The 26,945-nt window shown below is 36.3% G+C and overlaps 1 protein-coding gene across 1 annotated transcript in view; it reads right to left on the bottom strand.

Annotated features, from left to right (window-relative positions):
• The window catches only part of LOC125919354 (synaptotagmin-1-like), a 321,052-nt gene extending 297,895 nt beyond the window's left edge, over positions 1 to 23,157 (bottom strand). Inside the window, exon 1 of the mRNA XM_049625992.1 lies at positions 23,041 to 23,157. The gene's annotated coding sequence lies outside the window, so the exon portion shown is untranslated. The remainder of the gene's footprint in view (positions 1 to 23,040) is intronic.
• Positions 23,158 to 26,945: the final 3,788 nt, after the last annotated feature.

Genomic DNA, 26,945 nt, shown 5'->3' with positions numbered 1-26,945 from the left:
ACAAAGAGAAAAATTATCTCTGAGAGATTCTCTTATAAAATCTGGGAGCCAACCCTTGCCTGACGCAAAAATTAGTGTTTAGTAACATTTTCCTAATCCAGAATCATAATTGCAGAAATGATCAAGGGGTTTTCTTGAGAGCAGCTGGGCTTTGATATGGAACAGAAATGTTATATTCATTAAAAATTACTACGAATGCTTATTTTTATAGTTTAATTAATTCACTGAAGCACTAAAACATAAAAGTTACAGCAAAATCTGGCAAAGATCTTTCAGTTCTATTAAAATGATATGAATGTGGAAAGAAAGAGGTAAAATTATGAAGACCTTCCCGTAACAATAGTGGATGGGGATAGACCTGGATTATTATGAAAGTGACATATGGGCAATAGTAAATTCCATTTAGAAACTTCAGACAATTTTTTGACCTTAAAAGTGTATAATGTTACACAGTAAATCTCTCTTTCAGAAGGAAAAGATGTCATTGTCAGTGTAAATTAAAACTGAATCAAAATAACAAAACAGTTCATTCAAACAGCAATTAATGTAGGGATTAGTTACATGTTTGGAGCTATTTCCTACTCTCTTTTTTCTCTTCTGGTGAGCCTCAGCAGCCACTGGAGGAATTGTGCACAGGGGCAAAGGAGATCAGGTAAAATCCTCCATTATTCTTTCCCAGCCTAATCTACTTTGGAGAACCAAAAGATGTAGATATTTAATAGATATTTAATAGAAATTAATCTCTCTCTGTTACTCAGTCTTACAATGCTTCATTCTAATACTGATTACACTGATGTTCTAAGATATGCTGGCAAAATGCTGCTGTAATACAATTTCTTTGCCTCCAGAAACGAAAGCTCTTGAGATTGCTCTGGCTTACATAGCTGCTCCAGGTGATTACATCTTTACACAGATGTTAATTACTCTCGGGAGAAAGCTGCCCAAATCGTCATGTGAGTAGAATAATCTTGCAGTGGATACCAAAGAGTGACTTGAGTGCTATTATGAGTATTGTTTCTCACCTTTCTTGAGATCTAAACTCCACTTTGATGAATTTGATGGCAAAATCTTTATAAACAGTAGCCAGCTCATCACCAAAATGCGTTACTAAAAGTGGATACAGACCTTAGCTTTTTCACCTATTCCAGAATTTGGGCCAAGCTTCAATGAGACCAAAGACACAGCTATGCCTGGGAATTCTTTTTACAGCTTCAGTCAGTGGTTCTCAGACTTCACTGTGCATTAGACTTCCTCTGGGAGATTTAAAAAATATTGATGCCCTCCTCGCCTCAGTTTGGACCAATTTAATTAGAATCTCAGGGGCAGAACCTGGGGGTCAGTATTTTTTAAACCCCACAGGTGATTCCAGTGTGCAGCCAAGGGTTGAGAATCCCTGGCTTAGCTGTGCTGCCTGATGAACTCAGTCTACCGTCTGGGGTTCCTCGGTGTAGCAGTCACAGAGGGGATGGCCAATCCGAAGACAAGATGAGGGTTCTCCGTAGAACAAAAAAGCCCTACAGCATTGTATATTGATGGGTGGAAGTGACAGTTTCAAAAATGGTAACACAGAACAAAGGATTCCCTCCACTCAAAACCAAACACACAAAAGGATGCAACTTTGAAAGTAAATGTGGAAGACTAGAAATAACGACAGATAGAACATTCAATGAATATCTTAGAAAGGGGCAAACTACACAGCCATCCACTCATTAGTCTCTCCTCAAAAAACAAAGGAACAATAGCATGTGAACAACTGTAATATTTTATTGATCATAGCTGGTGCAATTAAACATTAAACACTTGCTTTGGTGCTTTGTTAATGCTTCAGGACAGAAGGAGACTTCTTTAGGTGGTTGGATTCTTAGAAAAGATCATTAATAGTAAAGATTGGGGAACAATACCTGCGAAAGACTACATTACACTGGCAGGTAGATCGTAGAGTAAATCTACTCAGGAGGAAATAAATATAGGGGCAATATAGGAAGCCATTTGATGACAGTAATACTAAACTGAGGCAATATTTAAGAAAATCCACACATTTGGATGGATTATCAAGTTTTGTGTCACTTTATGGGTGAAAAAAACCCACTTAACTTCCTTTGTTTTGCCACCAGCCTACTATCAGAAAAACATACTATATGATTCTTAAGAGTCTGTTGGCTTTATCTTTTGTCTTTGCCACATGCCTGGTGCTCTGAATATAGTAGGAATTTAGGAAAATCTTTGCTAAATACAAGAATAAAGAAAAGCATCAGACTATCTAACCTGGCAGAACTCAGAAAGTCTGGATATTTAAAAAGAATTGTATATTTAAAAGGACACAGGATATTGTCTTCTCCAAGAGCAGTATCAGATTGAAAAAAAAGGAGTACCAGATTGAGCTATTTGAAATTGCCATTTTTACAGGTCAAAATGAGTCAAATAGCAATTTTATATGGTTCAACAAATGTGCTTTTTTCTTGTGTTTGCTTTTTAAAGAATTAGTTTATCATCATAAATGAGCACAGTCCATTTAGTTTGAAAGTTTTTCTTTCCAGAAGCTCAATGTTATGGGTGTGCAACTGCTTCTAGAAAAACAAAAATGGGGTCCCAGTGGAATAGCTGAATTTCTGACTGGGCACTCACATCAGCAAGCAATATGCAAATTAGCATTACAGGGCCTAATGTCAAAGGCTTAAAATATTCAAGGATGGCAGACTGGATGCATCAACCCGATTTCACCAAGAATGTGGAAAATGATTACTCTGAAGGGAAAATACCAAACCCACAGAAAATAAAAACACAAGCATTTGAATATTACTGTGCTTCCTTGCAAGATATACTCTGCCCAAGTGATTATGCAGCTCAGTCAATATTTGAGCACAGCTGCTTGTTCTGATAAGGAATATATTTTTTCCTATGATTATGTGTCCTTTCACAGATTGGGGTCTAGGATAATTTAGGTCCGACAGTTTCATATGCTGTTATGGGAAATAGAGAAATCTAAGGCAGGCTCTAAGTCATTAGATATATAGCTATGGAAATGGATGAGTTGGGGTTGATGCATGAGGATTTTATTAGCATAGAGTAGCCATCTTGTTGCTCACCAAAAAAAATGTCAAAGAACAAAGATCACAGTATATAGAGGAAACAGATAATTTTCTCTGCAGTAATATTAGCATGGTGAATTTTGAGGAAAGGCACCTAAAAACAGTTCCTGAATTAAATAAGGATGCACTAATCTATTTGCTTTCTTCCCCAAGTGTCCAACTAGATAGATGAACATAGTGAGTTGCTATATATCCCTTGCGCATAGACATCTACAGCTCAGCTACTTTACTTAATGCAATGACAAGACTCCCTAGGAGACCCAAGGCAGTCACAGACATTGGAGATATCACTGCACTGCTTCTTTCCAGTATTCCTGAATAGCTGGTCTATGCTCTGTATTTTGAATAAGTTTTTAGGTTTTCCTTTTGCATTGTAACGGATGGCCCAGTTCCTTCACCAGTAAGAAACAGATTTATACCACCACTCACTGCAGATATATAAGTAAAATGTTTCTTAAAGCAGAATTAACTTTCACTGATTTGATGTAACGTATTTTCTATTTATATTCCATTTAAAGCACTGGGTTTGTAACCAGGACCCATGATTCCAGGACCCATGAATATGTCACCACCTACTGTTTAACAAGCATTATTTTAAATAATGGTTTCAGCTCAGGTCATGATCTCATGATTCATAAGATTGAGCCCTGCATTGGGCTCTCTGCTGACGGCGAGAAGCCTGCTTAGGATTCTCCCTCTCCCTTTCTCTCTCTGCCCACCTCCCTGCCACCACTCATGCTCTCTCTCAAAATAAATAAATAAACTTTAAAAAATAAATTATTGCATATAAAAGACAGTATGATGGAGAGATCAGTCACCTTGCTTAACCACACACAGTTAGGTGGTAGAGTTAAGATTCAGGTCCATGCAGGGGTGCCTGAGAGGCTCAGTCGCTTGGGCATCCGACTTTGGCTCAGGTCATGATCTTACGGTTCATGAGTTTCAGCCCGCATCAGGCTCTGTGCTGACAGCTCAGAGCCTGGAGCCCGCTTCAGATTCTGTGTCTCCCTCTATCTGCCCCTCCGCTGCTTGCACTCTGTCTCTCGCATTGTCTCAAAAATAAATAAACATTAAAAAAATTAAAAAAAAAAGATTCAAGTCCACCTCTAAAACCCTTAAATATTCCAACCCTTCACAATGATTTCCATGTGACAGGTGCTGTTTGTGGCTCTTCGGGCATAGGTAAAGAAAGAGCTACCCCTTTCTTTCTTCTATAAATTAATCTTCCTCCCAGGATGATACTGAGTTGAGAAAAGGAAATAGTATGAGCAGGACAGTGACCTTGGTGAGAAGCCTGGCTCTCAACTTGCCCATGGCCCGCAGTCTACATGCGAGGCCCCAAAATAAATGTTTCAAGAAATAATGGCTCTTCATGTAATAACCCTCACTACAAAAAAATCAGCTTTTTTTTCTCAAAGAGTAATCCACACACAACCACATCAACTTGGCACAAACATATTTACCCATTAAACAATTCAGCATGATTTTATAAAATCTATAAATAAATTCAGTGCTTACATGGAATTGTTAATTTTATAAACAGCCCCAAAATGATGAGATCAAGAAAACTTGTTAACCTAGGAAAGAGTTCACAGAAAAGGCAAAACCGAATGTCTGAGTTTTTCTAATAACATTTGGGAATCAAAATTATTTCTCTAGAATTTTCTTGCATGAAAATGTCTGATATATGATTTTAGATAAAGGATGAAAAATCTTACTTAAAATGATTCCAAAGGATTTATTCCTCTCTTATTTTAATTATAAATCTAAGTTTATTTTCATCTGTGAAATCCAAAGGAAACAGAATTAATTAGCTAGGAATCCACAATTTTTAAATGTCTACATTAATTGTAATGCTTTTGGCATTGGCTATAGGCCAAAGAGACATGATATTCTACTACAAATTTTCTTTTTTTTAAGTGTTTATTTATGCATTTTGAGAGAGAGAGCACACATGCAGGTGAGGGGTAGAGAGAGAGGGAGAGAGAGAACCTAAGCAGGCTCTGTGCTGTCAGCACAGATTCCGATGTGGGGCTTGAACTCATGAACCACAAGATCGTGACCTGAGCCAAAGTCAAGAGTCAAATGCTTAACTGACTGTGCTGCCCAGGCACCCCTTTAATACAAACTTTCTAAGAAAAAAGAACACATATTGTTAATATAGAGTATAAAGGATTTGAGTTAGATATAAGGAAGTTTCTATAAGATGTTGTGAGATTCGTCTTTTAGAAAGCCTTTACAAATTACAAGTCTGCCCAGAGTCAGGCAAGGATTATGTAACTTCCTAGGACACCTTTCAAAATTATATTTTCCCTCAAATTATTTAATTTTGGTAATTATTTGAGATCTACTCAAATGGACCAAATACAGTTAAAATTAAAACAGAGCAAAAAGTAAAATCTCTCCTAATTCTCACATATCTACTCATAGATTATTGAGTAAAAATAAAAGCATCATTATTCTGAAGTAAAAAAAGAAGATAGTATGAGAGATCACGTTCATGAAATTAAGATACCTTGAAAGTAAAGAAAGGATTTACATAAGACCATTTTAGCTTATTTTGTTTCAGTAATTTTTTTCCTTCAAAGGAATTACTTGTCAGAGAAGTGCTATCCCTTGCCACTAGTGTCTGTCTTTGACAGCAGTGAGACTGTGTTGCAGCATATACACCATATTCTCCCAACGTGGACACAGAAGTCGGAGGCATGCTTGAATAACTAGTACATCTGGCTGTTACTTTGTATTTCCCCCCTTTATTACATTTTCAGAGTCAAAAGTAGATAAGCTCTTACATCAGCCACTGTTATCAATATCAAGGAGACACCCACCAAAGATATGTGAACAAAATGAAATGTGACATGTCAATAGGAGACAGACTGTTGTAGGAAAGGACCAGATAATTAAATTTAAGAAGGAACCTGAATTTCGGACTTCTCACAATACAGTGTGATATGGAAGACCCAGATAAGAGTTTGTACTTAAAAACACATGTAGGTATCAACTAATAATGTTTTTTTTTTCTATAATAGAACAAACAGAACAAATGGAAGGACAGTATCAACTAGAGAGTCGTGATTTAAATGCCAACGGGTTAGTTGGATTCGTTTTTAAAATCAGAAAAAAACTGCGATAATAGGAACATTGTGGCAAATATATTTTATCACATTGCCTATTATCTCTGTGTCAGAGATTATGACCATTTGAGGACAAAGGCCTCCATCTTTGATTTGTTCCTGCCATAGTGCTTGGCATACGGGAGGGTCTCAGTAAACGAATGAACAGGTAATACCTATTAACCCTCCTCAGAGGCAGCAGGTGAATGGCAAAATTCATAGGCCACAACATATTCACATACATAAGCTCATGTTCAAATAGTATCCAGTGACCCCTCTACCAAATGTGCACAAACCTGAAAACTGATTTTCTGGAATTCAGCTTATTCTCCTATGAATTTCCCAAACTTTCCTTCTAATAGTTCTGATTGTCCCATTTCTGATACTTCAATAGGTCTGTCTATTCCCCATTTTTGGATGATTTAATCCTCCTCCCCCCCCCCTTTTTTTTCCCCTTATTTCATTAACTTTCCAGCACAGTAAACATCAAATATGTTTACATCTGAACTCTTCTTCCTCAGAGATCTTTCTTTCTCTGGGTCTCATTTATCCTAGACACGTCCTGTTCCTCTGTTTATTGTACTTAACACACTGTATGCAGTCTCCAGCTAGGCTGTGAAACACTCAAACACATTGATCACATTTTATTCATGAAAAATTCTAATGTCTAATTTAGCTCCTGTCACTTAGCAAATGCATTTCAAATAACTTCATCTAGTGCCTTCCCCAGCTGGGTCACTCGATAGGTCAAATGATGGTTGTGAGCTTTTAAAAAAGAGTATTGGAGTTAGTAAACAAGAAAACTGTGTCTTGTAGACAGGCAAACTAAGGAGCCAGTAGACGTAATCCTTGTGATATTATCTAATTTTCCTGTCCATGTTCCAATTTATAACATTTAGAACCCATAAGCCCAGAAATATATGTACATTTTTCACAAGAAAGTTTTTATTTCTATCTTGGCTGATAGGCAAATGATTAATTTTAACATTGTAAAAACATAGGACAAATTGCAGGCCATTGTTCGCATTCCATTTTTAAATTAAGAGACAGAGGAAAGCCTAGGTTAATAGCCTACAAGTATAAAAATGTATGTGCACATGAAATCATTATACTCATATGAAGGAGTTTCATAATTAACTTGCTTGTATTTAGTGCCCATCCTTAGACCAATTACCACGGCCAGGAAGACATAGTCATGTACATTAACTCATTCTATATTTTGAAGTCAAAAATGTGAATCAAAAAGAAAAAAAATCTCCTGCATGAACAGTGAGGGCAAAAGCTGTGAGGTATTTCAAAGATGAGAAAATCATGGTTAATGAAGATAAAATGGCTATTAGGCAGATCTGCTGAATTTAAGTCTGCAATAAATATACCTAAGATCATAATACCTAGACCTTTTCCCCCCTACTATAAAAACTGGAAGTAACTGGGAATCATGCTGTGAGTGTGTGTATGTCTGTGTGTATGTGTGTTATTCTCATCTATAATAAGAAATAATCCTCATAACTGCCAGCTTAAGTTCTTGGTTTTGATTTTCCTTCACTTTTAAAAGCAATTAATTGGTAGGTGATACTCTAGGTGAATGTATGATTTTGTTATATTACAGAGAGAAGGTAAAGATACTTTGAACAGTGGATATATTTTTTGGTGTCACCATCCTGTCCTGATTTTGAGTACCATCTACAAGCCAGTGCCTCGTGCAGCAGACATGGATGATTAGCTTCCCAATACAGTCTAGCTTTGTCATTAATGTTGGAACCTCAGCCAGAGGAAATGACTCATACTTGTCCTATCAAGTTTCCTTTTGCAAGGAATGGTTTAGGGATGGGCATTTGATATTGCTCTGGACAGGAGGACATTGAGGGAAGTCTGTTGGTAATTTTCTAGGAAAGATTTGCTCTCCAATTACAATAGAGAGCTATGTTTTTCAAAAAGTCCTTTTCCACCACACTTCTTCTTTCAGCTACTGTGCTCTCTGTGTTGCTGTGTGGGGACATGATACTTGGATCGCTGCACCAGAACTGCCAACCTGGGGCATATGCTAGGAGACTCTCATAGAGGCTGACCCAGGTGTTTTAGCAATTATCTGCAGAATCAACCCTGGTACTCTCTAAAGCTAGAATTAATAAGTTGACATAAGGTGACATAATAAATGCCACTCATAGTTAAGCAACTTTTAGTAAGTTGGTTTTAATTTGCGATTGAGTTTACTTAATACAAATCTCATCTTGGTGTCTTCGTCCCAGCCTTTTCCTCTGGGAAAGGCTTTTCCCCAGCCTTTTCCCCTTTGCCCCTGCCTCCTGTATCTCACTGCCTATTTGACGTCTCTTGGAAGTCCCATTCGAATGTCAAAACTTTTGTGTAAAGAATAAGATGTGTTTTCTCCTCCCTTACCTGTTCCTGTTTGAGTCTTTCCCCTCACAATAAATGGCTTCACCAAGTTGTTCAAAGAAAAATGAAGGCTAATTCTTGATTTATTTTTTTCTCTCTTGTTCCCCATAACTAATCCATCAACAGCTTCAACTTACAAACTAGGTCTCAAATCTTTTTACTTCTCACCATTATCCTCCCACAAGCCTAATTAAAGCTACTAACCTCTGGTAGTTTGTTTGCCTGGAATACTGCAGTAACTTCCTGCTGCTCTTTGCCTGTACTCTTGGCACCTAAATAGACCTTCTGCACTGAAACTAAGATGAACTACTTACTTACTGATTGATTTTTGAAAGAGAGAGCATGAGTGAGCGAGGGGCAGAGAGAGAGGTGGAGAAAGTGCGGGTTCCAAGTGGAGCTTCAACTTCATCTGAAGTGGGGCTCAAGCTTACCACAATGCAGAGACTGAACTCCTGAGCCATGAGATTATGACCTGAGCCGAAGTCAGATGCTTAACTGATTGAGCCACCCAGGAGCCCCTAGAATGACCTATTTATTTATTTATTTATATATGTATTTATTTATTTATTTATTGAACTTTTAAAAAGTTTTTTTATGTTTATTTATTTTTGTGAGGGAGAGAGCACGTTGAGTGGGGAGGGGCAGGGAGAGAGGGAGACACAGAATCTGAAGCAGGCTCCAGTCTCCAATCTGTCAGCCCAGACCCCGATGGGGGTTCGAATTCATGAACCATGAGATCATGACCTGAGCTTAAGTAGGACGCTCAACTGACTGAGCCACCCAGGTGCCCCTAGAAAGGGCTTTTTAAATTGTCATTTTGTGGCATTCTCCTGTTGAAGACCCTCTAGAGGCTTCCCATCAGCTAAGGTAGAAGATCCAAGTTCCTTACCACTTCCCACAAGGCCCTGCATGATTTGGTAACCACCCAGATCCTCACCTTCATCTCTAAGCACATCCCTTCTCTCATCCTTCACTAGTTACTGTGTCGTGTCTATCCAGCTTCTCTTTTGCAGGAGACAACGTCAAGATTCCTTCCTTCACATCCGTTAGGAATTTACATGAAGTCACCTTCTCAAAGAGGTTCTGAACAACCTGTGTAAATACCACCCTCCTATACATGTTAAATTCTCATCTCCTCTGTGCATATCATTAACATGTTTCACATTTTACATGTATATCTTTATACAAGTCTACGTTTTACATGTAGATCTTGTTTATTTTCTGTGTCCCCAAAAGAATGTACGTTCTATGAAGGCAGTAATTGGGCCTATTTTGCTCCCTGCTATATTTCCCAATCCCAAGTATACTGCTTGATACATTGAAAAGTATTTGTGGGATGACTGAATTAATAAGTGACTGAATGAGGATGGTAACAAGTTTGATCTCATGGCCATGTCGAATAGTGCTCTGAACAGTTAATGTTGGTTGAATAAATGAACAGTTTCTAATAGGAGGCAGAACATCCCTCCAAGCTCCATTACTGTTTTCATCTGGCAGGATCGTTTACAGGCTGGCTCCTGTTGAGGATTTTTGCATCTCTGCCAAAGCTTTCTTGTGTGTGTCTAGTTTTGTTATTTGAATACTGGTGGTCTCATAGAATGAGGAAGTATTCCCTCTACTTCTATCTTCTAGAAGAAATTGTAGAAGATTGGTACAATTTCTTCCTCAAGTATCTGGCAAAGTTCATTAGTGAACCCATCTGGGCCTGGTATAGGCTGGCTTCTTAGGGTCCATTTTATACATCCCTATGGAAACTGAATATCAACTAGGTATGCAGAGTACTAAAGGCTCCAGTAAATTTTATAGCCCAATAAAAAGAGGCAGCAGGGGCAGGTTTTATATACCCTTAGGGTTCTAGTAGGGACCTTATACACCTGTCTGGAATAAGTATCTAACTAAACGATATAACAAGGAGTAAAACAATGAGCCCATACTCAAGGATCCAGGCTGAAACTTTCTGTTTCCTGTGTTTTTGTTTTTAATATCTGGAAAGAGTTTAATACTTTCTTTACCCAACATATGACCTCATGGGCCCATCAGCCTCAGAACCCTTCTCCTATATGACATATATGTTTTTTTGTCTAGGGAAAAAACAGGACTATTTAGAATAAAAATATACTTGAGGTCAGAAACTCATTGAAAGAAAACAGCTCAGAAAGGCTGCCTCCACATGTGCACTGATGATAATTAACACAATGCCTTCCCAGTGTTTGTTGAGAAATGCTTCCTTGAGCATAACTGGCTCTAAAAAATAGTTCCAGAATATTTTCAACAGTGGAAGCATTTCTAAAATCTAAGATGACTGCAGTGAAGGAAAACACTCATTTGGATATAAATTCCAATACATGAACTTTCTTTAAGACAGCAGTTTTGTTATTTCATGGTCATGCTTCATAAAACTTCAGTGTTTCTCTATTCTGCATTGTGGCTACTTTCTAATAAGAAATACTAGCCCTATTAAGGCAATTTTCCACCTATATTCAGAGACTGACAATATGGATGGCGTTCTGGGAAAAAAGAAGGATGTGTATTTAATCCTTCATGCGTATATGGAAAGCCACTCACCACAGTCCAGGATCTTATTAGACAAAGACAAACAGAAAATCAAACAAAATTTATAAACTAAATTTCAGCATCCGTATCAAATAAATGTATAATTAATTTCTACAAGGTAACAAATGTGATTTTAGGACATGAATGGAAAAGCTTAATGTAGAAGAGTTATTTTTCCCCTGTTAGGAGAAATCTGAATTTCATTATATATAAACAAGAAGTTTCACCAAAGGATACAAAAATACAGATTTGGAGAGGCACATGTACCCGGATGTTTACAGCAGCATTATCAATAATAGCCAAACTATGGAGGGAGCCCAAATGTTCATTAACTGATGAATGGATAAAGACGATATGGTGTGTGTTTGTGTGTGTGTGTGTGTGTGTGTGTGTGTGTGTGTGTATGTAGGTATGTGTGTGTGTATATATATATATATTACCCAGCCATCAAAAAGAATGAAACCTTGCCATTTGCAACCATGTGGATGGAGCTGGAGTGTGTGGTGCTAAGTGAAATAAGTCAGAGAAAGACAAATACCATATGATTTCACTCATGTGGAATTTAAGAAACAAAACAGATGAACATATGCTGGGGGCAGGGAAGTGGGAAGGGAAAAAAACTAAAGAGAGTCTTAGAAAACAAACTGAGGATTGATGGAGGGAAGTGGGTAGGGGATGGGATAGATGGGTGAGGGGTACTGAGGAGAGCACTTGTGATGAGCACTGGGTGCTGTATTTAAGTGATGAATCACTGAATTCTACTCCTGAAACCAATATTGCACTGTGTGTTAACTTACTAGAATTTAAATAAAAATTAAGAAAAACTTTCAGTATAAGAAACCCAATAACTTTTACTCTACCTTATAGATACATAATAAATATATTTAACATTTACTTTCTACATAATAAATAAAAGGAAAGGGAATTTTCAGTCACTACAGTGTTTTAGCTAAAACTCTGCAAACAGTTTTTTATGTTTCATTAAAAAAAGAAGAAAAACTATCAACTAAAAAAAAATTGGGAGGGGAGCACAATAGATTTCCCTAAACTCCCAAGTGTTCTAATGTATCAAAGATGTATAAAGTAAATGGTATATTGGAGATACACAAAAGGAAACTGGAGCAAATATTTGATAGCAATATAAATTCATCTTTATGATGAACACAAAGATTATTTTTTATAAGGTCAGGTACATGCACATAAATCATCTTCCCTACTCCCCAGAGACATTTCTTTCAGTAGTAAAACACAACCTGTTAGATATTTGTATGAATGCTTTTATCTGTATAGAAGAAACAGGTGGGAAAACACTGCGACTTCTGTCCATACCATAATGGAAGCAGAGAGAACCAGAAAAGTATTGGACACTGGGCTACATGAAAATCAGGCAAAATTGCATATAATTTTTCAAACTGTATAGAAATTTCCCTCCTTTTTGTTTTCTTTTAATTTCTCTTACTCTCCAAAGTGCTTTTGTAAAGAAAAACACAAGGACGTTGGGAAAGAAAACTAGATTAGTGTAAAATTTCCTGACTACATACAATTGTTTTTGGATGAATACTTTTTGAAATGCTTTCCTTTGTTGATTTTGATAGAATCTGTAAGGAGAAATTCGGCATCCAAATAAACTTGAAGTGTGCTGACCGTAAATCAGTTTAAAAAAGTATTCAAGCAACCAAATTATAAAACTAACCTATAAAACCAAGTATCCTTACATTTATACTCAAAAGTTAAATAGCAGTAGATTAAAAATCTCCAATATATTTAGAATTAAAAGTTCTAAAGCAATATAAAGAATACATTATCAAGTCCTCTACCTAGAATGTGCCTATTAATATGAAGGAGATGTGAGGAATGTGAACAGATCACTCCATCCCTGGATGAGTGCTTTCTTGGATACCAAGATAGAGTCATCATTTCTCCTTCTATGTAACATCAAAACAACTAGTAAACCAGAAGGATTAATCTAGTCAGTCTCTATACTCAGCCACCACTTTGACAGGGAGCCATTTGGGGAAGATATTATTTTCCTAAATAATTTTTTTTCATGTTTTCCATTGCCCATTTGGAGCATAATAACAAAATCATAAAATAACTTATCACTGCAAAAAGTGTCATGTTGTGCCCATATTTCAGAAAACCTTCAGATTTATTACAATAAGCTTTCCAAGTGCAGCTTCAATATTTATCTGTAAATATGTGAGAGTTAGGGAAATACTAAAAAATGTGTCTTTCCAATGTCGGCCAGAATTGTATTAAAAGTTTCATAAAAGATAAATGTCTGTCTTTTTAAAAAAATTCAAGAGCAGATTTTAACATTCTCTTCCACAGAACATTACATCATCTCATCCACTACTCTTTTCTATAATTTAAACATGTTTCTCTTCTTTTGAACCTCAGTGTACAATGTTTCTTGGAATGGCATATATTTACTTTAAATTCTTAATCGATGCTTTTATTTCTTATTTTAACATCTTGAAATTTGTTTATTCTTTATTTACAAGGTTATTTCACAAACTTTAAATGACTAATTTTGTTGCTCCTTCTATATTTTTACTTTTGATATTCTTCCTCAATTATGGACTTAAATTTGAACTCAGGTCTCCAATACAGTGATCATGCCCAGGATTATTCTTGTTATGTTTCCACTTGGATATCTTAGAATAATGCTCATTTTTAACAGCATTTCATTATTGCCTACCAATAAGGTATTGTGAACTTAAAACTTCATCTAACTTTCTACATATTTGATAAAGAATTTTAATTCACTATTATACAGTGTCTTTCTTTCATGAATATGTTTAGTGTTTTTTTCTACTAACTTCATTCCTTTATTGTTTCCTAATTTATGCTCATCTTAATATTAGCTTCAAGAATTAAATAGAACAGAAATAATATAATAGTCATATATCACTGTCTTGCTCGGAAGCTCTGAATTTTTAATTATCTTGACACATCTGTCCAGGACATAAGAAAACATCACAGGTATATAAAGGACTACAATTGATTTGTAAATTTCTATCTAATTTAAGAGGTAGAAAAATTATTTATGCACATTTGTCTTGATAGTTGCTCTTTTTCTAGGAGCTCGTAAGTTTTTGTGCTGGGTAAAGGCACAGTCTTGCTAAACTACTTACTATTCCATGTTCTTCTGTCTTCTTCACGGAATCACTTGTTTCAATATGGAGATGTTGTAAATGATCATAAGTAGTTTGGTAAGAACTTACTTCAATTATCCCAACAATCTTTTCTACTACTTCTATCTCAGGTTTCCTGTATTTATTAAGCGTGCTGGGCACAGAGATGGCATAAAGTCTAGCCACTAATTTATAAAATTTTCACATTATTCTGGAATATTTGAACAAATTTGGCATTTACATATGTATATATCTAAATGGCTGTGCATTTAAAAAAATGTTTATTTATTTTGAGAGTGTGAGTGGGGGAGGGGCAGAGAGTGAGGGAAAGAGAGAATCCCAAGCAGTCTCCTTGCTGTCAGCACAGAGCCCGATGCGCGTCTCGATCTCATGAACCGTGAGATTATGACAAGAGTCGAGTCCCAACCGACTGAGCCACCCAGGTGCCCCTGGATGTATATTTTGGAATGTACCAGGCTGCATCTAATGACAGTTCAAGAACTAGAAGGATAAACCTAGGAGAACATACAGATTTCACATGTGAAGTTGGTGTTAAGAGAAATGGCAATGCTGTTGCTCACAAAACAAAAAAGGGTAAATGATCAGGACGGTGCCCAGTTTCTACATTTCAGGCCATTTAACTCGCTGTCAAAAGGGCACCTCTCTGGTGCCATTAAATTTTCAAGCCTTTGATATATAAGGATATGCTAGCAATGAATTTGGTCTTTAACAATATTCCATTGATGATGTCTTCTGGTTTAGTGACTTCTAGAATAAACGAGTTTTCATAGCTAAAACATGTACAGCCAGGGTTTCACCAAAATGCAGGGAATATGTACTTTGTTACTCAAAATATTTTATGAGTGCTGACCTTAAGCCATTTCCTGGGAATGCATTTATTTTACTCTTGAAATAATAGTTTATGTAAGTATGGAATTTGAGTTTGCTAGTTATTTTCCTTCAACACTTGAAATTATTTTTTCATTGTTTTTGATTTTCGTTGCTTTTTTATATGCTGTCTGTTCTTATTGATTTTTAAGGTTTTGCATTATTTTTGGTATTCTGTAGCTTTGTTACAATATCTGTGTATGAATTTATCTGGTTTGTGGCTGGGGATGATTCTTTATACGGTATTCATATCTTTCCTCAAATACAGAAAATTCTCGGCTATTATCTTACAGTTAACCATCTATAATTCCTAGTAGAACAGTGGTGTACTTCTTCATTTTATTCCTTCATGTCTCTTAACCTTTCCATACCTTAACACTCTGTGCTCATTCATGAAAATTTCTTCACATATAATTTATAGCCATTAATATTCTCTAAGGCCATTTCTCTTTTCTTCCTAAAAGTTTTTGTTAAGTTTTTAAATTTGAAAGCTATATTTTTCTTTTTTAGTTCTTTTTCAAATTTGCTAATTTATTTTTATAAAGTCCTCCTGTTGGTTTCCATTTCTTCCTTTTTTTCTTCACAATCATTTTCCAAAATTTTAGGATTCTAGCTTGTGGTGCCTGCTTATTCTTTGTTAGGTTAAACAGTTCTCATGGGGGGGGGGGTGCTTATCATTATTTGTTTAATTGTAAATCATTTTCAGAGTTTTTTTTAAATTTGTTTTTAATGTCTGTTTATTTTTGAGAGAGAAAGAGGGAGACACAGAGTGTGAAAGGGGGAGGGGCAGAGAGAGAGGGAGACACAGAATCCAAAGCAGACTCCAGGCTCTGAGCTGTCAGCACAGAGCTGGATGCGGGGCTCGAACTCATGAACTGTGAGACCTGAGCCAAAGTTGACCGCTTAACTGACTGAGCCACCCAGGTGCCCTAGGGTTTTTTTTTGTTTTTGTTTTTTTTAAATTAAGGGCTATGTTAATATGTTAATAATTATATGTTAATGTAATATAATATGTTAATATGTTAATATGTTAATTTTTAACATATCTGGCTCAGATATGTTTCTATACAAAATTGTTGGTTTCCATTAGTTTATGTACAATTTTGAGGGACTCCTGCACTGTGAATAATATAAATTTAAATCCCATACTGGTATATGCCACAGCCGGGTGTTTTGATTTGTCACAGCTGAGCTACTTCCCCCCCCCCCCCCCACCTGTCATCTAGATTCCTAGGCAGACAAACTCTACTCACTTCCCTGGATCAGTGGGTGCAGTTTTCTTGCTGCTTCATCAAAGAGTAGGACACTCTTCTTGCATCTTGAATGTATGTGAGATTTTCAGTTCCAGATCTTTAATCAATCATTAGAGTCTTGATAAGGCACCCACCTCTCCCTGTTCAGTCATGACATCGGCTCTTAGTATTTCTGCTTTGTATTCTGCTTTTGAGTTTCCCTTTTTTGACTCTTGAGGATTTTTAAATTTTTATTTGTGCTGATCTATATGTTTAGAAATATTTACAATAAGTTATGTATATATGAATAGGAGTGGTGAGTGTTTCATCTCAGTTCACCAGAATTGTTGATACAAATTGTGATCAGTGATTAATCTAGATGCATGTAGTAAAATTAGACAATGCTTCAGGTAGTTATGTGTGAATTTTACAGTGTTGGGAAATGGACAGCTTTCCAGAGTTCATTACTATAGCATCTGAAATAATTTTCTAGCCCTCAACATATCCCTGTGTTGTTTCACATTCTTACTGGGTTTTTGAAAATATTCTTCCATCTATTTTAGACATTTCTTACTTTGGTTCTGTTTCTCTATAGGATTATATCAAGTTCTGTCCCATGTTCATGTGAACTAGATAGTGTTCTTCTGGGTATATGTTCAAAATATGCTTAGCTGCACATAAGTGGTTAAATGTAGGGCAAAATGATTCTTTAAATGCCTAACAATTGGGAAAAATATATTCAAATAAAAATGAATCAACACTAAATAAAGCAATGAATGACACAAAAATTTTATTAAATTACAATACAAAGTATTTAACTTCTCCATGAAATATTTTATTAGGTGGAAATAAGTATCAGCATAAGCAAATGTAAAAATAATTTGTATTATTAAAGTGGCTCTCTATGTTGTTTTTAAATGTTACTTATTTTTTTAATGTTAATTTTTTTTTGAGAGACAGGGTGTGTGTACAAATGGAGGAGGGACAGAGAGAAAATCCCAAGCAGGCTCCACACTGTCAGTGCAGAGCCCGACATGGGGATTGATCCCATGGATCACAGATCATGACCTGATCAGAAATCAAGAGTCAGGCACTGAACCAACTGTGCCACCCAGGTGCCCCAATGTTATTAGTTTATTTTTAAGTGATAATTAATTTAAGGGAAATTATTAACTAATATCCAGTTTCTAAAATGTTTTCAGGATATTGGTTTAATTTCTTATATTAAAAATATATACATTCTTAAAGTTACCATGTATTTTCTTATCTATTTTCTGCTTTAGATCCAGTATCTTTGATTAAATCATTTTCTTTTCTATTACCACAGTGAATTCTCTGGAGTCTATTGTTGTTTTTATATGCATATAATCCTTATTGAATTCAAAAGTGGCTAGTCTAACTTAATCCATACCAAAGTCACTTTGCCAGGAAGAACAATGGAGCAAAAAGATTTATTCTGATGTGTCCCAGAATAGGACACTCAGTCACTAGAAAATATAATTAAGAAAAATCTCAGAATCAGAAAAGATGTTTTTTTGTGAATTGAGTTGTAGGGTATTTGATTCAATAGTGGCCACACTGTAGCCATCCTGTCACTATTTGGGCCCAGCTATCTGGATTAGATTTCTCAGGCAATACAGCTTGATCTAATATGTAAATTTAGGCATTCCCTTGTTCTTTCCATTTAAGGAAATGTAAAGCCTTAAAAGAGTTAAAATAAATGGATCAGATTTTTTTTTTTTTTTTTTTAGTGCACAGTTGAAAACAGTAAGAATCAGTAAGATTAAAATAAAGAGTAGGATCATTGGAAAAAATCTTGGAGGAAAAAATGTACAGAAAAATATTATTTGAGTTACAGGATAACCAATATTTTAGTGGGTCTGAATATTTGTGTATTTATTCTTTGATAAGGGTCTGCCTCTTCACTAATGTGGAATCACCATGAGAACAGAAACCTGGACCTAGGGCTTAGAAAAGTGATTGGCATAAGAAATGCTTAAAAAAAATCAATCACTGTTGGATAAATAAGTGGATGAACTCGGGCTCTATGGTAGACAAGGTTTTTTGGGCCAAGGGAGAGTAGAAGACAAAGACATATTAATTGAAAAGTGTAGAGACCATCAAACAAGTTTATATATGAAGATAATAGATTATGTTATAGCACTGGTCAAGCAGTTTTGAAGTATCACTTCAAGAGGGAAAGGGGGAGAAAAGCACTTGGGAAATACACACAGGGTTGGGTAGTGATATCATTGGCATCTTATTCAGCTCAGGTTTTCATAACAGTTTTTGAAAGATGTAAAATAGAGATTGAGATAACTCAACACAGGCATAGGCAGTCCTAAGACTGGCCTTTGAATGTTGTCAATGCTCCCTCTTATCCTTTGTTCTTGTTTCTTGAGAATGGAATGGAAAGGGGAGGTTACTTTACATTTAAAAACCCCTTTAATAAACGTTCTTCAACGGAAAAGAAACTATTTCCTTGCCCCGCCTCCCCCAGTGGAATATTCAGAGTGAAGAGAGATTTGAGGAACCTACATGATGAATTCTCTTATGCTTCAATGTAAATAGTAATAATAGTAGAGATTCTGGAAACTTTTCTTTTAGACAGTTTCTGAAAATTTGAATGGATGAAGAATTATAGGCCTTTTTTCCAGGATGGCTTTCTAATTTTTTCTTCTTATACTGCAAATTAGCCTAGTAGTGAGGTTTAGATCAAATAATTTTGAAATTATTATTTTTTCTTTAAATGGAGAATTTTAGCCGTGAGAAAATATTCTGCTTTCCACCTCCAACAGTTGTTCTTTTGGTTAAATGGAAGTAAAGGGGATTCTACATTGGGGGCTGCTGAGATGTCCTTGACATACAAAGAATACAGACAAATACACCCTCATTTGGGCCTTCTTCCCTGGATTATTCATACTCCTGGTCCTCCATCCCCAGGTACAGTAGCTGCCTATTCTCTCAAACCATTCAAATTTAGTGAATAAAAAAATAAAGACAAATAGTAAAATATAAAGTACTAAAATTCAACTAGAACAAAATATTCTTTATAGTCTAATATCTAGGCTAAAGGTAGCTAATACACAGTGAGCATACAATAAATATTTGGTGAATTAAAGAAATAAGTGCAGTACAACAATAAATTGGGTCCACTTGGTGCTGAACTTTTTGAAAGACACAGAGGGTAGAGCTCCTTAGAAAGCGGAGTTCAGTAAAGCCTTGAGTAGTAGATTAATTCAGAGGAAAAGCCATTGGTAGAAGGCTGTGAGCGTCACCAGTTCTCTCTTCCCACTATTTCTTCCAGCCCTCTGAATTGAGGATTCATGCTTTGTCTTTGCTTAAACACTGCCTCTGTTCATCTGTTTTCTAAATGAATGTATATGTCTGTATTCATTTAAAATAATTGAATACACCTGTTCCCCTGAGTTACAAACATAACCATGAATGACTATCCTTTCTATTCAATAGCTGCTTAGGGACCCATACTTGACACCATTTTGCCTCTCATGCTCTAGCTCTACCCAGCATTTCTTCCCTCCATCACCTTTTTCCCTGTTTCAGGAGAATGAGGCTCATGTCGTCACCATTTTTTCTGTGTTTTAGAAAAAACCCTACCTTCTCTTTCAACAGTCAAATCTGCTTTCCTTTGGAGCTGTTACTCAAAGTAAACAAGATTTTCAAAACTATGTTATTGAATTGGTTCAATGTTTTGGAATCATAGCGTATTGTTTTGTTTCCTACTATTTTTCACTTCAAAGCTCTATTTTTACAAATCATGATTTGACTATAATTTTGTGGTGTTCAAAAAAAAATTAAATCTGAACATCTAACAACATTATTGCATTGTTTTTGTGTGAAAATGCTGTTAGAGTCCCAAATATTTAACTCACAAATTAAGGTTTTGAAACACAATCTTATTGATGTTAGTGTCTGCTTAAGTTGTAAATGTGATCTTTAAAACTACCTGAAAACCAGGGTGCTAGGTGGCTCAGTGGGTTAAGCATCCAACTCTTGACTTCAGCTCAGGTCATGATCTCATGGTTGGTGGGTTTGAGCCCTGCATTGGGCTCTGCATTGGGCTTGGCACAGATAGTGTGGCACCTGCTTGGGATTCTCTCCCAGCTCTCTCTCAAAATAAATAAATAAATAAACTTAAAATCTAGCTGAAAACCAAGAATTATTTTATTTATAAAAGGATTCTTATGAATTTGGGAAACAAATTATCCAATCATTTTGGACACATTTGTAAACTAAGTATACCTGAAAGATTTTGAGAGAACTGAAAGCTCACCTAATGTTTATGACTTTTTTTTTTCTTTTAGACCCTTGTCTCAGTGGAATCTATGGTGTAGGAACAAAGAATTAATTTCATTGCTCACTCTCTGTCCTTCTCCTACTGGTTCTACTGTTGCTTTCTGCTCTCATCCAATCGCAGACGTAACCATAAGCTGTCTCTTTTCATGGCTCAGAAGACAATTCTTTGTCCTCAACTCCCACTTAAGTGTATAAAGTTGGCAAACAAGGTGTGCTTTGTTTCCACTAAAAAAAAAAGTATGAGAAAATTCTCTTACTAAAATGAGACATCATAGAAATGTTCACTTATGAATAAATGGGAACCTTCAACCCAAAAGTTTTAGCTTATTTGCATGAATAAATTGTATTTTCAAACTTCAACACCCATAGGAGTTGGCTCAATGGAAACCATAACAAAAGTACATGTTGGAATTCTTAACAAAGTGGTGCTTATTAAACATATCCAATGGTGAAAGAATAACTTGCTACTCAGAAAGCTTTGTGAGACTGAAGATTCAAATGAGAAAATAATGATTGTACAAATTATGAATTTAATACTTTTTACTATTATATACTTATTAGCAACTTTGGAAAGCTTTTAAATTAATAGACATTCATATCCTTGACATCCCTAACACTGATTTTTAAATTTCAATATATTTAATATACATATGAAAGAGGAAATAAACAGTCTAAAATTCCTTGTACAGTCTCAGTAAATATAAATATATAGGAAACAATTTCAGTGTTTTATTTTTGATATCAATTCTATTTTTGACATCAATTTTATAATGGTTTCCTTTTAGCTGTTTCCTTGCTTTCAAATTGTAGAGTAGAGGTTCTTAAACTTTGGAGTTGATTGGAATCATCTGATATATATATTTAAAATGCTGGTTCTAGAGCCTGCTCCCAAAGATTTTTATTTAAGTCTTCCATGGAACCCAGAAATAAATGTTTCTGTAGGTTGGCTTCAGGTTATATTTTGAGATGTTTCTCAAACTAATTGTTCATAGAAGGCATTAAGGAAAATAAAACAACTGTTTTATGAACTGTATGGTAAGAATCATGCTACCAGAAAATCAGCAAATGTCCTTCATTGTAAAGTTATTGAAATAACCATTTTGTGTTCGCACTGTGACAATTATTTCCCAGGAAACTGAAGTACTTGTGATTTTGGATATATACCTTTTCAGAGCCACTTTAAGAGTCCATGTAAAGAAATATGAGAATTAGAAGAAAAGTATGTTTGAACAATAACAGCTGTAATCCTACCCTGAAGTTTCATACTGTATGAGAGACAGGACAAACTTTTAGTATTGACTCAGTTCATTCTGAAAAGGTGAAGGTCTTATGATTTAATAAGTCCATGAGTTTATAAGAGGTGGTTTGCTCCTATGTAATTTTGGTATTGGTGACCTATTGTAACCAACTTCCTGCGGAAAAATGAGTACAGAGGCAATATCTTGAGTGAAATAAAGTCCTGAAGACGCAGTCTCCTACTCTGACATCCATTCTCTTGTATTTGATGATAATAATAGGAAAGACAATTCTTGAGGAATCCAGAACTTCAGTAACACGGGCCTCCAAACAATGACTAGTGAGATAATTTAATCACTCCAATTTACTTCACAGATTTGTGTTTATGCCTAGTGACAGTGTGTTAGAAATGACTTAGACCAAAGAAGCAATGTGATTGGTTAATGAAGAGTCTAAGAATGATAATTGAATTTGATGGAATTCATTAGTTAAGACATTCAAGCATGTATTTTACATCCCCGATTATGTACTCTAACATATGTAATAGTCACAATGTGATACATGTACTTCGTTGTTGAACCAGGCACATATGAAAGAGGAAGACATAATATGGCACAAAGAAATGTCAGCCTGACACAAATCTTGCCTCCACTCTCATCCCCTTCCCCAATACTCTTGCTGAAATATCATCTGTACAGCAAGGCACAAAAGCACAGAGGCAGATGCCACGGCATATTCTTTCAGAATGCAAGGCTGCTCAAGATCATCTACAGATAATGAACCATGACAACTGCAGATTGGATGAGGTACAAAATGAAAGGGAGAGAAAGCACACATGTTATATAAGGGGCCAGTGCCCCCTCAAGTAAACTAGCACTTGAAGGGCATGAGTACTAGTAATAATTCCCACAGATGTGAAAAACACTAATATTTCCTTTAATATCCCGGGACACTTTTTAAGGGAAAAATCCCTCAATCCCCTACACAAATGTGTTTTCCCCCCTCAACTGTCACGAGATATGCACAGGGATAGAGGGATACATCAACAAAACCTATCAAAGTTTCTGTTTTTTCCATATACCTTAATCAGGCAGTTGTAACACAATGCCGAGGAGTGAAGCAAGAGGTAAATGGACAGCCTTCCAATCTCAATCCCGGCGTTTGTCACTCCAGCTCTTGCTGGGTCTCGTTTTTCTGTTTTCCTTTGAGAGAGAAAATAATAGAAATAATCCATGAAAATGCTGGCCTGCAACTCTGCACTTGCCTTTACTCCTGATCGGGGACGTAGACTTGTGCTTATGTAGCTCATTCATTATTCATGCTCTGCTCTGGCTTCCTCAGTTCCTGCTTGTGCTAGGTGCTCCAGGCTAAGAACCAATAAGTATGAATCATGCTGACATAAAGAAAAATCTAGAAGAATAAATGTTTCAAGAAAGCAAGGTTTTTTGTTGTTGTTGTTGTTTTTTTTTTTTTTTTTTTTTTTTTTGCATTTCTTCTGACACATTCTCTTCAGTGGCATTGGTCTATTGAGGAGAAATAGCTTGGGCTGCCACTGAGGAGCCCAGTGGAATTACCAACCGCAGGGAATTATCTCTAAGCAATTCACACTTTGTTTTGCTAACAAGACGCCTTGTTAGGATACTGGAGTGCTATCCTTCTCTGGCAATGTTCCCCCACCTTTCAGAATTATTGAAAAGCTAACTGAATCTATTTTGATTTGTGAATCTCTTTGTAAGCACCAGCAGCTGCAGCAGTGCTAATAAAAAGGGAAAGCATTGCTATTTACCTAGGAAGGACACTGAAATACTGCACATACAAAAGCAACCGGGATGTGGCAGAGCTCTATGTGATATTTTAATAGTTCCCTTCCTTCCTTGCTTTGTTCTTTCCTCCCTCCCTTTCAACCCTCTTTCCCTCCATTCTTTTCTTCCTTTTCCTGTTCTCTTTCATACACTTCTAATGCATTTGTCTATTCTTTGACATAGAGCAACCTATTATATTTCAGGTCATTAAATAATGACTTTAGAATATGAGATCTCAAAATACTTAGCGAAGGAGTATAATCCTTTCACATCCATAGAGACACAAGTAGGGAGACTTTGTTATCAGCTGGATCTTCTGGTACCAATTAAGAAGGGAGCCTTTGCAGATTCCAGTGGCTGTGATAACCAGTCAGACCATTCTGCTCCCTTTACAGTTTGGGTTTTAATTCTCCAGAGGAAGCTAACATGGCAACACCCTGTTATTTGAGGATTCAAGTTTTCCTACTACAAGAGAAATGAATACACAATCCCCTGCAGCTTTCATTATATTCTGAATAGAATTTTATAGTTCCTCAGCAGTTATTAAGGAGTCCTATTTGCCAACTAATGGACCTGAATGGTTCTGGCATAAATCCACGCAAGAAAATCTTCTGAAGGTTTATTGGGCTTGGGAAAACCTTTAGTCCTTGGTTTGAAGGAATAGATGCTGCATCAGAGAGCATTATTTCCTGAGTGGCTTCTGAGCTCCATTTTGCCTGGCCAGGATAGACAACAGAGTGTGTATTCCAGCTCAGGAGGTTTCCAATATAAGTACTTATTTATTATCTGTGATTTACTTAATGAATATTAATTGAGCATTTAATATGAACCTTATTTTTTGGTCAGGTCTTAGGATAAAAAAAAAGATAGTTTCTTGCCTTTGAAAGAGTGAGACAAATTCGGAAATAAAACAATTTATCATTATCTAAATTGATAAGAGCCACAATGGAGATTTAGAATATGCTAGGTGCTAAAGAAGGATTCTTTCCGTTCTCAAGGAGAATTCTAATTTTTCATGTAGGAAATATCCCTAACACTGTGTGTTTATGCTAATATGTGTGTGTGCCCTTTAGAGTGCTAGGCATGAGGTGATCAGTCAAGTCCTGGAATTGTTTAATGATTTACACAACTGTGGCTTTTCATAACTGGATCTTTTTTCAACAATGATTCCAAGAAAAAAAAAATTGCCCACTAGAAAGCATTGAAAACCTTTCTCCCATAGCTACAGATCCCAGAAAGTATCTGATTCCTTAGAGAACATGGCCACCAGAGTCATTTGCTACATGTTGGAGAGCACACATGAGTTAGCAATATACACCCACTCTGGAAGCCAAATAGCAAAGATTAAAAACCATCTGTCATTGAGACTCTGAGCCTGCAAGCAAGCAGACTTCCAGCAGAGTCTGGGGCCAGAACAGTGTGTGACACAGATTTAAAAACACAAGATTTGACCAGAACCATTTTTTCAGTCACAGGGTTTCAAAGGTATTACCAACCCTCACCAGAACCCACTCTGCCACGTGTTGTAAACCAGAGCTATTTCTTACGGCAATTCATTCTTCCTCTCACACTTTTCTAAGTGCTCATTTTGTGGCAAGCAGGGTGCAAAGGCACCGAAAGTAAGTTGGCAAAGGAGAGAAGCAGCTGTGCCTAGGGCCCCCCCCTCACCCCGTGGAGCCCATAGGCTAATCAAGGAGACAGATGATAAATACACAAGGTGCATATGTCATTGCACAATTGGAATTGTAGTAAGTTCCTAAAAGGACAGGTAAAGTTGCTAGGTAAGTGACAGCCAGGAGTCTCATCCGGAATTGGCTTCCATGCAGAAATCACATTTAAGGATTAGCTGGATTTGGAGGTAGAATGGGGTAAAGGGGTAGACTCAAGGTGGAACAATATATGTGTTAAGTCCTGAGGCAGAAAGGAACTTCTAATGTTTGAGAACAGAAAGAGGTCAATGTGGTTGTAATAGAGTGGGCATAGAGAAGCATGGAGGGTGTTAAAGCTGGAGGCAGGTATGGGAACCATGAGAAGCCACTGAAAGATCTAATCCTTTTAGTTCCTGTTCAATAATAGAATGGGGTAGATGGGGATATTTATCATGATTTAAAACAATCTACCTAGCCTCAGAAGTAAAATTTATCATTTTGACTTAGGAATTACTTTTCTGGCTCACTGATGTTAAGTAGGGTGATTTGTTTTCTTTTAAATAATCCTGTATTTTCCTTCCTAGTACTTATTACTATACATATATGCTTGCTTGTTTCCTTCTCTTGCCACCACACCTCGTCAAAAATCTCGGAGAGCTACAGCTTTATTTATTTTTTCACTTTGGTTCACTGATAAGTATCTAAGGCCTGGAACATCATCTGGTATAGAATGTGTAGATGAATGGATAATTCTGAACATTGCCTCCCAGATGCTGGCAATCAGCAATCATTTAGTTACTTTCACGTGAGGTCACTTCGCATGGTAACACCATGTGCTCTTGGTCATCTGTCGTTAAAAACAGTCTTTAGAGTTGTTGTAACTTATGGGAAAAGTCTAAATAAAACCCATTTGGGTAAAGCAAATGTATGAAAAATAAAAGGTGAGGAGGTTAACATGAAAGCATAACACATTGTCCTAACTAATATACATCTCTTAGACTATAGTTTGGTCATTATAGACTAAGATCCAATCATTTTTCAGCAAACTCTCTATTTTCATAGAACTATAGATTCTTTGGTTATTATCGGTTTAGAGATGGATACAGACTCTCTTACACTCTGTATTTGGCAGAGGAACTTAGTGCACTATACCATAAACCAAATATATGTACTTTAAATTTTGTAATATAAAGAGATTTTATATATACATATATATATATATGTTTATTTTTGAGAGAGAGAGAGACAGGGAGCATGTGAAGGGGAGGGGCAGAGAGACAGAATCCCAAGGAGGTCTGTGCTGTCAGTGCAGAGTCCAACATGGGGCTTGAACTCACGAGCCGTGATATCATGACCTGAGTTGAAATCAAGAGTTGGACGCTCAACCGACTGAGACACCTAGATGCCCCAAAGATTATATTCTTATGGCACAGGTATAAATTAATAAAAGTTTGTAGACAGGCAAGTTATGAATTTTAATGGACTGTTTCTGCAGAGTGAGAGGTTTCTTAATGTAGCAATTATTTTCTTCTATT

This window comes from Panthera uncia, chromosome B4, assembly GCF_023721935.1.
Source record: "Panthera uncia isolate 11264 chromosome B4, Puncia_PCG_1.0, whole genome shotgun sequence".
Classification (NCBI taxonomy): Eukaryota; Metazoa; Chordata; class Mammalia; order Carnivora; family Felidae; genus Panthera; species Panthera uncia.
Note: the sequence above shows the minus strand (reverse complement) of the source record. Positions and strands in the feature narration are given on the sequence as shown.